Raw genomic sequence first — 12,431 nt, forward strand, 5'->3', positions numbered from 1 at the left:
TGGGATAAAGCTGAGCAAGGCAGCTCCCATCCTAAGTATCATCATGGAAGCATAGAGTTCGTGCTTGATGGAACCTTGGAGACAATGAAGTCCAAATCCTTTATTTTATCAATGAGGAAACTGAGGCCCAGGAAGGCCCACTGACTTGAGGCCACACAGCTTGCAGATGTCTGAGATAGGATTTGAATCCACATCTTCCTAGTCCAAAATTCTATCTGTATGAAATTACCCATTCTGTCACACCAGCCCAAGCCCAACTTTCCTTTGCTCTCATTCACCATACACTACAGATCACACAAGGGTATTTTAAAGATTCCTTTGTAAGAAAAAAAGACAATATACCAATTCAGAAATAACACACAGGGTAAGGAACTTAGAAGCATGTATACAAGAAAACTCACTCTGAACTGATTGGCTGTGTGACCTCAGTTTCCTCATTTGTAAAATGAACCAGAGAAGAAAATGACAAAGCATTCCAGTATCTCTGCCAAGAAAACCCCAAATGGGGTCATGAAGAACTGGACACGATGGAACAACAACAACAAGGCCACATCATCCAGAAACACTGCTGATCTTTTCATCACATATTATAAGGTTTCATTATAGTATACTGCCCCAGGAGGGCTCCAGAGTTCGTTGGTTAAGGGCGCTCCCGGAACTTTCTGAACTGTTAGTTTTGGAAACAAAAGTGAAAGCAACAGCTGAGATTGCTTTACCAGGCTAGTGGAGAAGTCGGTTCCTCCCTCTCTGGAAGAAGGTGAGCCTGCATAGGGGCTGAGGAATAGCAGAAGACCTGGGAAGGGATTTGGTGGGTTAGGGGAGTCAGGAGTGGGAATACTGGAAGAAAAGGAGCAGGGATTTTGGGCTTGGGATTGTGGGAGGAAGGGTGGGTCAGTTTAATGCAATGTTTGGTTAATTTGTCAGTCCACCTCTTCCTATTTAATAGCTTTCTTTCACTGTATGTTAATGAAGGCAATGGTATATGTTACAACGATTTTTAGAAAAAAATATTCTCTCCATGATTACCCTTCCCATGAATGATTTTTTCTAGGACTGTACATATTTACTGGTGCCCTACATGGATGATAAATATGGATAGAATTTTAGACTAGGAAGATGTGGATTCAAATCCTATCCTAGACATTTGCAAGCTGTGTGACCTTGAGTCACTTAACTTTCCTGGGCCTCAGTTTGTAAAATAAGGGATTTGGAGTTGATAATCTCTGAGGTCCCATTGAGGATAGCAGTAGAAGGGGGCTGCCCTGCTCAGCTTTATCCCAGAATCCAAATGGCAGCCTTACTCAGGGCACAGGGGAGCTATAGAGCTTCTATTTCCTTGAATATCCATTTTTTTTTTACCCTGGAGGACTATTTTTTGGTGGGTAGGTTATTGTTGGTTGTAATCCTAGCTCCTTTGCCTTCCAGAATATCATATTTTAAGACCTCTGCTCCTTTAACATGGAAATCGCTAAATCTTCTGTGATCTTGACTGTAGCTCCATGACATTTGAATTGTTTCTTTCTGCTTGAAATATTTTCTTCTTCCAAAGCCTAGGGGCTTTGGAGTTTGGCTACAATATTCCTAGGAGTTTTCATTTTGGATTTCTTTTAGGTGGCAATCCGTGGATTCTTTCAATTTTTATTTTGCCCTAAGATATCAGGTCATTTTTCCTTATAATTTCCTGACAGATGATGTCTAGGCTCTTTTTTTGGATTGTGACTTTCAGATAATCCAATAATTCTTAAATGCTCTCCCCTTGATCTATTTTCCAGGCCAGTTGTTTTTCCAATGAGATATCTTACATTATCTTCAATTTTTTTTTCCATTCTTTTGACTTTGTTTTATTGTTTCTTGAAGTTTCATGGAGTCATTAGTTTCCACTTGCCCAATTCTAATTTTTCAGGAATTATTTTCTTATTATGCTTTTGTACCCCCTTGCCCAACCTAGCTAATTCTCCTTTTTAAAGAATTCTTTTCTTCAGTGAATCTTTGTATTTCCTTTTCCATTTAACGTATTCTGCTTTTAAAGGCATTTTTTCTTCAGTGAATTTTTATACCTCTTGTATCATTAAGCCAATACCTTTTTAAAAAGATGTTAACTTTCTTTAGTATTTTTTGTGTGCCTCTTTTACCAAACTGCTAATTTTCTTTTTATAGTTTTCTTGCAACCCTCTCATTTGTTTTCTGAATTTTCACTCTACCACTCTTATCTTTGTTTAACTCTTCCAGGAATTTTTGATGGCCTTGGGTCCAATTAGCCTTTTTCTTTGAGACTTTGCTTGTAGCTGTTTTCACATCATTTCCTTCCAAGTCTATGTCTTGGTCTTCCCTGTCATCATAATAGTGTTAACAGGATTTTACTGAACCAGTCTCTAACCTGAAAATGATGAAACAGCAGGCCAGAGACAAAGTGTCAAAGTGTCAGTAATCAAGTAGCGGTTTAGTTAATTAGTTTCATTATGAAGGACAGATTTGCAAATCAGTAATTCTCCTGATCAGAATTCCATCTTGCTAAAGTGAAGACAGATTATATTCATAAATCACAAGTAGGAAGGGAGAGGGGAAAATGGATTACAAGCAATCATTTCCCAGGGCTTGAGAGGTTTCCTAGGACAATCCCACAAGTTGAGGACAATACAACAATTCTGGAGTCCTGTGGAAGCAATGTTATTCAAGTCTTTGGAGGTCATTACTTAGTGGGGTATAGGATCAGAGTTCTGTGACAGGAATAGGTTTTATAACTTTTATTTGATTCACTTAGGGTACACACAGGCACAAGATTGCAATGATTGTGAGACTGTTGTCAAGGGTTTGATTGATCTTTTCAAGCCACATTGTGAGCTTCTGACTCACAGGTTAGAAGAGGCAATTCTGAAAAATCTAAATTATTACTATATTCATTACACATATCATATTGAATAACATGAAAATCATAATTCCCTTCACAGTAACTTTTTATGGTCAAGTTTGTTTTGTTGTTTGCTCATTTTCTCAGACTATTTCTTCACTATGGATTTTGTTTAATTTGAGCTCTGCTTACCTGGGTTGGGGAGGCACTGTGCCAAGCTTCAGTTTTTTTTTTTTTTGCATGTGTGTGTGTGTGTGTGTGTGTGTTTCTGTTTTCAGAGCCTGTTCTTGGGGTCTGCAGGATAATACAGTGGTGTTATCCGGGGAGAGATACTTTCCTGGTTTGCACTTGGTTCTTTACCCAAGGAAGGCTCCTGTTCCTATACAACCACAACCATTAGCATTCTTCTTGGCCCTGCAGTGGTGACCAGATCCATTGCTCTCCTGAAGTTGCAATACTAGTGCTTGTCTTGGCTTGGAAATGTGACCAAGGTTCCTGCTCCCTTGTGACTAATCACAGTTGCTCCCCTCTATCCTTGAACTGCAACTCAGAACTATTTATGGGCAATAGGGTTGCCAATAAGCACCAGCTGCACCCAGTGCCAGCAAACGGTCCCCTGTAATCTCTTCCTGCAGCTATTACAATCACCTCCAAGGTCCACCACTGGTGCTGCTGCATTGCACTGTAGGTTTACTTCCCCTGAAAGGATGGATAGGGTTTGGAGGAGAGGACAGGAAGATAAACCTTCAGAGAGGGAGAGGAAGACAGAACGTGCAGGAATGGGTCAGCCAAATATGAGGGAACAATCTGGAGACAGGTCTAAGCAGATATGAGGATGTGTCTTGAGAGCCAGAGGTGATAAGATTGTATTTCATCAAATATTCATCAAGCTCTGTAAAATTCACAAGGAACAAGCCTGTGGGATCTATAGTAGAAATATAATTGTGCCAGAAGGAACTTAAAGATTATGAATTTTATAGATGAGGAAAACTCATTTCCAGAGAAGTTAAACAACTTTCCCATATTGTGCAGGTAGTAAATAGTAAAGCCAGGATTTAAACTCAGTTTTAAAAGCTGCTTCCTTTCTTTTCTACCCTTATCCAATCCATATTTTTTTCCCACTAATACTACTACTTTGGAAATATTTCCAAAGGATAAGATATTAGCCAAGTATTCCCCTGCTCCCCTTGATAAACTTCTCGTAATTCTTAGGGATATATGTACCTCAGTTTGGGAGTCCTGGTATAGAAGGTAATTGCGTCTTTAAGGAAGAGAGGGATATTGTGTGGTGGAGGTAGTGAGAAAGTACATTTCCAAGCTTGAGGGACAGGTGGTGCAAAGGCACAGAGTGAAGTGATAGACAATGCTTTGTAAAATTTCAAGTCAGTATTTTTAAGTGCTATTTATGAAATCGGTGCCTTGCTTTGCCTGCTACCATTGATACTGCTATCAGGAAACTGTTATTACTCTTTTTATAGGGAGATATCTTCTTCCTCACAGTCCAACAACATGCCCGCAGAAAGCAGACACATCTTAAGCTCTGTCAGTTCCACCAAGCTGACACACCATTAGGATGTTAAGTGCTTTGAGACTGTTGATTCATCCCCCAGCCCCTATTCTTCGTCAAGTTAGGGTGACTGAATTCCATTCACTTGTTCCCCTGCCTCATGATGCAGGCAGTCTTCCACCTACATCTGATCAATGTCTTCTGCTGTATTTCTTTGAGGCTAAGGATGAACCCCAATATCCTCTTTCTCCTAACCTTTTTAGCTCTTGTCCTGTCCTGTCATGCAAGTATTACTTTTACCTCCTAATTTTAATCTTTAAATGCTAGAGTTTAAACCAGGTAAAGGTTATTTGTAGCTATACATCTCTGTAGCTGGGAGTTAAGATTTTCCCAGTTTTGGAATCCTAACGATTTTCTGTTTTCTCATGTAAATTACTTGGTGGGGAAAAGGAACAGAGGTAGTTCCAAACCCGAATGGAATCCCGTCTTCACCAGTTCAAGTCACATTCCAGGTCTTTTCATCCCCAGACGGGGCTAAGACTCTTATATCTTGTTATTTCAATAAATCTCAGGAAGGCATTAACAACATGCCTTTCTAGACTCATTCCACATTAATCTTCTTTAGGCTGTCTGTTAACAAGCCAAATTGACTTTTGTATTCTTCCTCATAGATATCACTGCTTCCAGCTCATGGACTGATTGTTCCCCATGTTTGCAATGCATTCCCTTCTTTCTGCCCCCTCTCAGAATTCCTGATTTCTGTCTCAAACATTGCCTTCTGCATGAAGTCTTTCCCAAGGCTCTTTCCTGTTTGTGACTTTCCAAATTAACTGATATCTAATTCGACATCTACTATCTATTTTGTATATACTTCTGTATATGTACTTGTCTCTGGCTAAAATGTAAATTTTCTTTTTGTTTCTGTACCCCCATTTATTAATGCCTATTAGTACTTAAAGAATGCTTGCTAATTGATTGCAATAGAGAAGCAGCTACTATTGTGAAAAAGGCTGTCCCTTTCTGCCTTTACAGCAATTCAAATTAAAATATGCTACGTGTGTATTTTTATTATCTTACCCATTTACTAGACTGTAAGCTCCTTCAGGGCATGGACTGTATCTTGTTTCATCTTTGTATCCCATTGCCCTAATCTTAGGGCAGTTTTAACCTTTTGTAGCTATTAAAAGCTCAAAACTCCCTCAAAACTTTTGGGACACTATGCACATTGCATTGTATAGAGTAGGTGCTTAATCATGTTTTTTTTTGAGTATAATTAAACTGAATTGGACATCCTTTTCTATGACTCTAGTTTCACTAAGAAAATGATTAATATTTATTTGGTGTCCCCAAAGACTTCCTTTCAGAGAATGTACTGAACAGTGGAGTTGAGCATCCTAGGCCACTTGAACTTCCATAGGCCATTATGGGTCTTTTACTTTATTGAATTGTCTTCCTAAACCATCATACTTGTACCAATTGACATTTTTTTTTTACCTTACGTGGAGGCTGTTTATGGCTGTCTATAAAAGCTGTGTGCAATTTGTAAATCAGGATCGGTTGTACCCTACTGCACGTTGCCTTGAGTGCTAATAAATTACCTTTTGCCTTATTTCCTATGTTTGCCTTACTTACCAGACTGAGGCCTGAACCTAACAATCTGGCAAAACTGCGGCAGTACCTTTTGCTCACGTGACTGTCAGAGGGTGAGCCACTGTCTGATTCTGCAGCCAGCACACAGATTTTTGTCTCTCAGGGGACCCACTCGGTGGTTAGTCAGCTGTCAAGTGTTTAAGAGGTCAGAGAATTAAACTTTCCAAACTCAGGAAAGGTAAGTAGAAGCCTGTACTGAGTCAAAACAAAAACAAACCCGTTGTCTTTCATTGTGCACAAAGATATGGGACACGAAAAGGAGAAGGTGGTAATAAGTAACTGATCTTGACTTGGTGCTAGGTTGCCAAGGGACATAATGATCAAGGGATACTAGTGTCATTATGGGATCAGGACAGAATAAGCCTCCTGCTAACTCCATTAGGCAAGTTATTAAGAACTTGGGACAAAGGATAACTTTCATTTCAACTGGGAATGTCCAAAACTCGAGCAGTAAAGCTCGGTTTGGACTCAACTTGGTACTTAGATAATTGTGGGAAAAAGATTTGGCCAGATAAATACAGGACCTTTGATTATTGTCAACTGCATATGCTAAAAACCAGACCCAGAGCCTAGGCAAATGGGTTATTGGTACTGCTAGGTGGAACTTTCAAACCAAGACTACTTCTCATTGCTATGTACATTAGAGGCGTCACTCTGAAACTCTGCACCACTCCCATATAATCCCCATTTCTCAGAACCAAAGACCATACCACTCTTTAGAATTACTTTTGCAGGGAGTAAGAAGAGGCATGTACAAGTTCCCTTTTCACCGGGTGACATTTACGGCAGCAGACACAATTACTTTAATAAATTCTGCTCCAGTTGGAATGGAAAAACTATTAGTGGACTCAAGGGAATTGTGTCATATGTGTTTGAAGGGTGAAAGGATAAAGAACTTAGGAGAGAGAAGGAAGATAAGGATAAGGTGAAATTTTGGCAGCCACCATGAAGGGGGCGATGTAGGAAAACAAAGAAGAAGGGATTAAGGACCTGAAAGAGAGATTTAAAACAAGGACTACAGCCAGTATGCTTTCACTGTAAAAAGCAGGGGCACTTTAAGAGGGATTGCCAGAAACATGATTGGGATGAGGCCTGTGGAAGAGGGAGACATCCTCCAAGTTATCTAAAACACCCTCCCCCCCCCACCCTGTGAAGAACCAGTTGTCATGTGGACCCCAATCCTCACCTTCACCTTGGAGTCCACAATCACCACGAACACACCAGTCTGTACCCTGTTTTGGATGCTAAGGATGAGTATTTGCATTGACTAGAAGAGGGAGGTGGTTGGAAACTAGAGGTGTTTTTTGGGAATGTGTAAGGGGATGTGGTACAGTTAAGGAGTCCTTACTTGAAACCACTATTAATAGGACACCTTCTGTTTACTTGATGGACACTGGCGGGACCTTCTTAGTGCTTCAGTGCCCCCTTAGGGGCTTCCTGGTGTCAAAGTGTGAAAGGGCAATAGATGTCTCAGGGAAAAGTGAAATGTGTGCTTTAATCACTTAGCTTAGAGTAGCTATTGGAGCAGTAATGTGTTTTCACTCCTTTTTGTTAATGCCTAACTCTCCCATCTCACTGTGTGGAAGGGGCCTGTTATGTAAACTTTAGGCCATTAGGCCATTATTCACCAAGATCTGGGATGGGTTAGGTTAGAATAAAAAAGAAAGTGATTAGACTCATTGGGTGGTTTTAAAAGAACCTGATAAGTTTTGGGGGGATCTTGTGTATGATTTACTTTCCTTGTTATGAAACTTACCTGTTGCTTTATGGAAATGGAACCCAGTTCATGAAGTAGTCGACTTTGTGCAGATCCTCCCCCATGGAGGATGGACCTCCCTCGTGTGTGCAACAATATAATCTAATATCAATTTAGAAACTATTGAACCTATTGAAAAACTCATCAATGCTTATGTTCATCTGGGAGTGAGAATACTGTGCCAGTCACCTTGTAATACCTCTGTACTGCCAGTGAAGGAAAAAATGAGGTGAATGTGAAGAGGGTCTACTTGCATACCATTTTTGTAACAGAATATAATTGTTTAGGTAAACTAGAAGCAAAGTCACTGAAAGAAATTTGAAAAGACTTAATATTTGAAATTTAAAATTTGAAATTAGAAACTCCAAAAATAACTGTTGTTAAAAGAATAGTTGGTTCAAAATTGATCTATGCAGGTTTTGAACACAATAGGCATAGAATGGCAAGAGTGATGAAAATAAATACAGTGATTTTCTATGTAAGATAATGTGGAAATGCATTCGACTTGGATTGATGTCTTTTAACTGGCAAAATTGTGTTTCATGTTTTAAATACATGATATTGTATATGCTATTATTGTGTTTCCAAATTTTCTCATATTGTGAATTTTGTCTTATTAAGACCAGGGCAAGACCTGAACCAAGATTCCCCTTTACAATGTCTCTTACTCATAGAAATTTAATCATTTCCTCATATACCTTAGAAATGAGATCTGTATCGCAGAAATTGCAAACACTTTCTTCTAGTTAACTTTCTCTTCTAAACTTATCTTCACTGGAGGCCTTTGTGCATACACTTTTTATTCTGTTATCAAAATTGTTCATGGCTTCTTCTGTGATCCTTTATATCTCCCTCTGTCTTTCCTTTATTCTTTGCATTAGCCGTTCTGGGCTCCTCAAAAGAGCTGCTTGGCTGAGATAATTTCTTAGTGACTTCCTGTCCTTCTGGTGCCCTCAGCCCCCTCCATCCTATGCCACTAGTTTCTCTTTCCATTCTTTTGTTCTCCAGAGCTTACTAGAAGGAATCTTGTTTCTATGGTGAGTACCTCGCCCAGTGAGTGACTTTGTCTAGAGGAAAAAAAAAAGATACCTTAGGTCTTAAGAACAAATCTATAGCCCTTGAAGTGATCTTAGAAATTATCCAGTCCAATGTCCTAATTTTATAGGTGAGGAAACAGGCTCAGTGAGATTAAATGATTTGCTTATGATGGCAAGTCAAGTGACAGAGCTGAAATTTGTGCTCAGGTCCTCTGACCCCAAATCCAGTGCTCAGTTTCATTTCTTGCCTGAGGTGAGGTGAGGAAATGATAAAAAAGAAAAGAAAAGAAAAAGAAATTGCTATCTCCTCCTTCCTATCTGGATACCCTGGGCCATATCTCAAACCTGTGCCTACTGGCTATAAGGCCAAGGGCCATCATCGCTTGCCATGAAGTTTCCACAGTTCATTTTCCCTCATGTCTCATATTCAATCATTTTCCAAGTCTTGTCATTTCTATTTTCATAATAATTATACCTTAGATTGGGGTCGGGTTGAGAAGGGCTTTAAATACCAAAGAGAGGCAATTCCAGCACTCAGCACAGAGCCTGGCGCTTAGAAGGTGCTTAATGTTTAATTATTGATGATGATTTTATATTTAATCCTAGACATAACAGGGAGCAACAGGAGTTTGAAGAGAGGAGAGAATATGCACTTATGTAATACATGCTACGTACCAGGCACTGTGCTAAGTGCTTTACAAATATTATCTGATTTGATCCTCACAATAACTCTGAGAAGTTGATGCTGTTATTATCCTCATTTCGCAATTGAAGAAACAGGTGAACAAAGGCGAAGTGACTCAACTAGAGTCACACAGCTAGTAAGTGTCTGAGGCTGCATTTGAACTCAAGTCTTCCTGATTCCAGGCCCAGCACTCTATCCGCTGGGCCGCCAGCTGCCTTGAGACAGAAATTACGAGACAAATAGCTGGCCTCACAAAATTACAGAATCTCAGTTGTCAAAAGGACTTTAGAGGCTATGAAATCCAAACTCTCCTGGCCACAAATTCCCTCTACAACATCCTTAACAAGTGGTTAACCATGGTTCATGCGGAGACCTCCAGGAATGGGGAATTCATTACCTATCAATGCAATCCATTGCACTTTGTGATAGACAAGAGAGAAAAGCTTTGTCGTCAGAGTCCACCAGCACGTACCTTTCTCCTCCTTTTGCCTGGTACCTTCTTGAGGCTTATCAATGTTCAAAGACAATTGTCATAGCTGGGAACAGGAATTAAAAGGGCAAACAAGGAGGGACATGTGCTTGTCCTTCCATCCTTAGTAGAAGGTTCTGTGTAATAGTGAGGGCACTCTGCCTATACCACAAGGCAGGGAAAAGGTAAATTGAACTCAGTCTGATTCAGCCAAAAGTAAAGGATAGAGACTTTTCATTTAGAGAGGTAACAAATGGAAATCTCATAGCCCCATGAGCAATACCACCTAGGAGGTGATGCTAGGTAAATCAAAGCCAAGCAAGCAAAGACAGAGATGAAAGGGTACTGACCAGCCTCAAGGCACATTGTCTGGGGGGGAAGGTTCACTCAGTGGTAGTAGAACACTTTTCCAAAGCTATATAGTGACAGGACCATTGAGAAGCTCTAGGTCTAAGATTCAGCGAGTGGTACTTAAGAAGCCAGGGAGAGGGTAGAATGGAGGGGATATAGTGGGTGGAAGTAGTCGTGCAGTGCAGAAACACAAGAAGACAGTTGTGAAGTACAGAGTAAAAACAGGGTGCATCTGCAGCAAATGATAGCTGCAGATGGAGAATTCTAGCAGATGACATCTTCAGGGGGCAAAGTTTCAGGAGATATCAATGGTAAAGGTGATGAGCATTGGCACAGGGCAGAGCTTCAGTGGATGACAAAGGCATGGTTGAACAGCAAGAGGAAGGAAGTTTTGGGACCACAGGAAGCAGCATCAGCTTGGTTTAGAGAATTTCTGAATGAGAAAACCCCCTCTAACAATACAGATCAGCATTTTCTCTGCAAGTTGTAGTCTTAAGTTATCTAGGGCCCTGAAAGGCTAAGTGATTTGCTCAGGATTACTCAGCTACTGTGTCCTAGAGACAGGACTTGAAGCCAGGTTCCCTTGTCTTTGAGGCAATCTATATAATACATTACATTATTGCAATAAAATAAGAAAAATGGTTTGAAAGAATTAGAATAGGCAAAAAGGAGGAAAAAACATTTATATTTGTAGATAAGGTGATGGTTTATTTAGAGAACTCCAGAGAAAGTAATCAAGGTATTAATCGCTTTGGTAAAGTAGCAATATGCAAATAAATCCATAAAAATCATCAACCAACAAATATTATTACCAATAAAACCCAGTAAAGAGAAATTCCATTGCTGATAAAGATGCATTAAGTGTCTGTGACATGAATAATTTCAAAAAAAATTCATTGTTCGTGGTTAGACCATGCCAATATAGCAAAGATGGAAACAATATTAAAATAATAGATTAAGTTCTATGTCAACAAGATAGCCAAAGGGATATGTTTTAGAATCAGCTGAGATAACAATAAAAATCATATGGGTCAAGAATATCAAGGGATATCATAAATATGTGGGGAATGAATGTGAATTGGTTCTACCAGATCTTAGACTATGCCAAAAAATAGTATTTATCAAAATTATCTGGTCCTGAATAAAAATTAGAAAAGTTAAACAGTGAAATAGACTAGATAAGCAATACATAGAGATTAATACACATAGCAGTCATGTCAGATTAAGTCAGGAATACAAATTATTGGGACAAAGACTCCTTACTTGAAAAGAACTGTTAGGAAAACTGGAAAATTTTTATTGAAAAAGATTTAGACCAGCATTACATATCTCACCATAGAAATCTATTTTTAAATTTATTTGATTTATTTTTATTTTCAATTTCAAATTCTCTCCATCCCTCCACTCTCTCCACCACTCATTGAGAAAGCAGAAATATGATAACCATTATACACATGATGTTGTGGAAAAACCATTTGTTATGGGGGGAAAAGCAAGAAAAATAAAGTGAAAGAAAATATACTTCAATTTGCAGTCAGAGTTCCTCAGTTATCTTTCTCTGTGGATGTGAATAGCATTTTTCTTCACACATCTTTTGGAGTTGCAAATCATAGCAGTGATTAGAGTGGCTAAGACCTTCACAGTTGGTGGTCATTACAATATTGCTGTTACCACATACAATGTTTTCCTAGTTCTGCTCACTTCAATCTGTATTAGTCCATGTAAATTTTTTGCCAGGTTTTTCTGAAACTGTCCTCTTCATCATTTTTTACCACACAATAGTATGCTATCACAATCATACACCATAATTTGCTTGACCATTTGTCACTTTATGGACATTCCCTCAGTTTCCACTTCTTTCCCATAACAAAAGAGCTGGTATAATTATTTTTGTACATATAGGTCATTTTACTTTTTCTTTGATCTCTTTGCGGTACATACCTAGTAGTGTTATTGCTACATCAAAGGGTATGCACAGTTTTATAGCCCTTGGAACATAGTTTCAAATTGTTCTCCAGAATGGTTAGACCAGTTCATTATTCTATCAACAATGCATGTGTACCTATTTTCCCACATCTCTTCTAGCAGTTGTCATTTTCCTTTTCTGTCATCTTAGCAAATCTGATAG

General features: G+C 39.1%; 1 protein-coding gene across 4 annotated transcripts in view; it reads left to right on the forward strand.

Annotated features, from left to right (window-relative positions):
- Positions 1-678: 678 nt before the first annotated feature.
- Positions 679-12,431, forward strand: part of LOC110201983 (GTPase IMAP family member 5-like) — a 30,974-nt gene continuing 19,221 nt past the window's right edge. For 2 of the 4 annotated variants that reach the window (XM_078152821.1, XM_078152815.1), the window contains exons 1-2: positions 682-757; positions 5,991-6,183. The gene's annotated coding sequence lies outside the window, so the exon portion shown is untranslated. Of the gene's footprint in view, positions 758-5,990; positions 6,184-12,431 lie in introns of all 4 variants that reach the window. The other 2 variants (XM_078152830.1, XM_078152826.1) reach the window with 2 other exon arrangements.

The sequence above is a fragment of the Phascolarctos cinereus genome, unplaced genomic scaffold, assembly GCF_003287225.1.
Source record: "Phascolarctos cinereus isolate Bilbo 61053 unplaced genomic scaffold, phaCin_HiC Scaffold_1;HRSCAF=81, whole genome shotgun sequence".
Lineage (NCBI taxonomy): Eukaryota > Metazoa > Chordata > Mammalia > Diprotodontia > Phascolarctidae > Phascolarctos > Phascolarctos cinereus.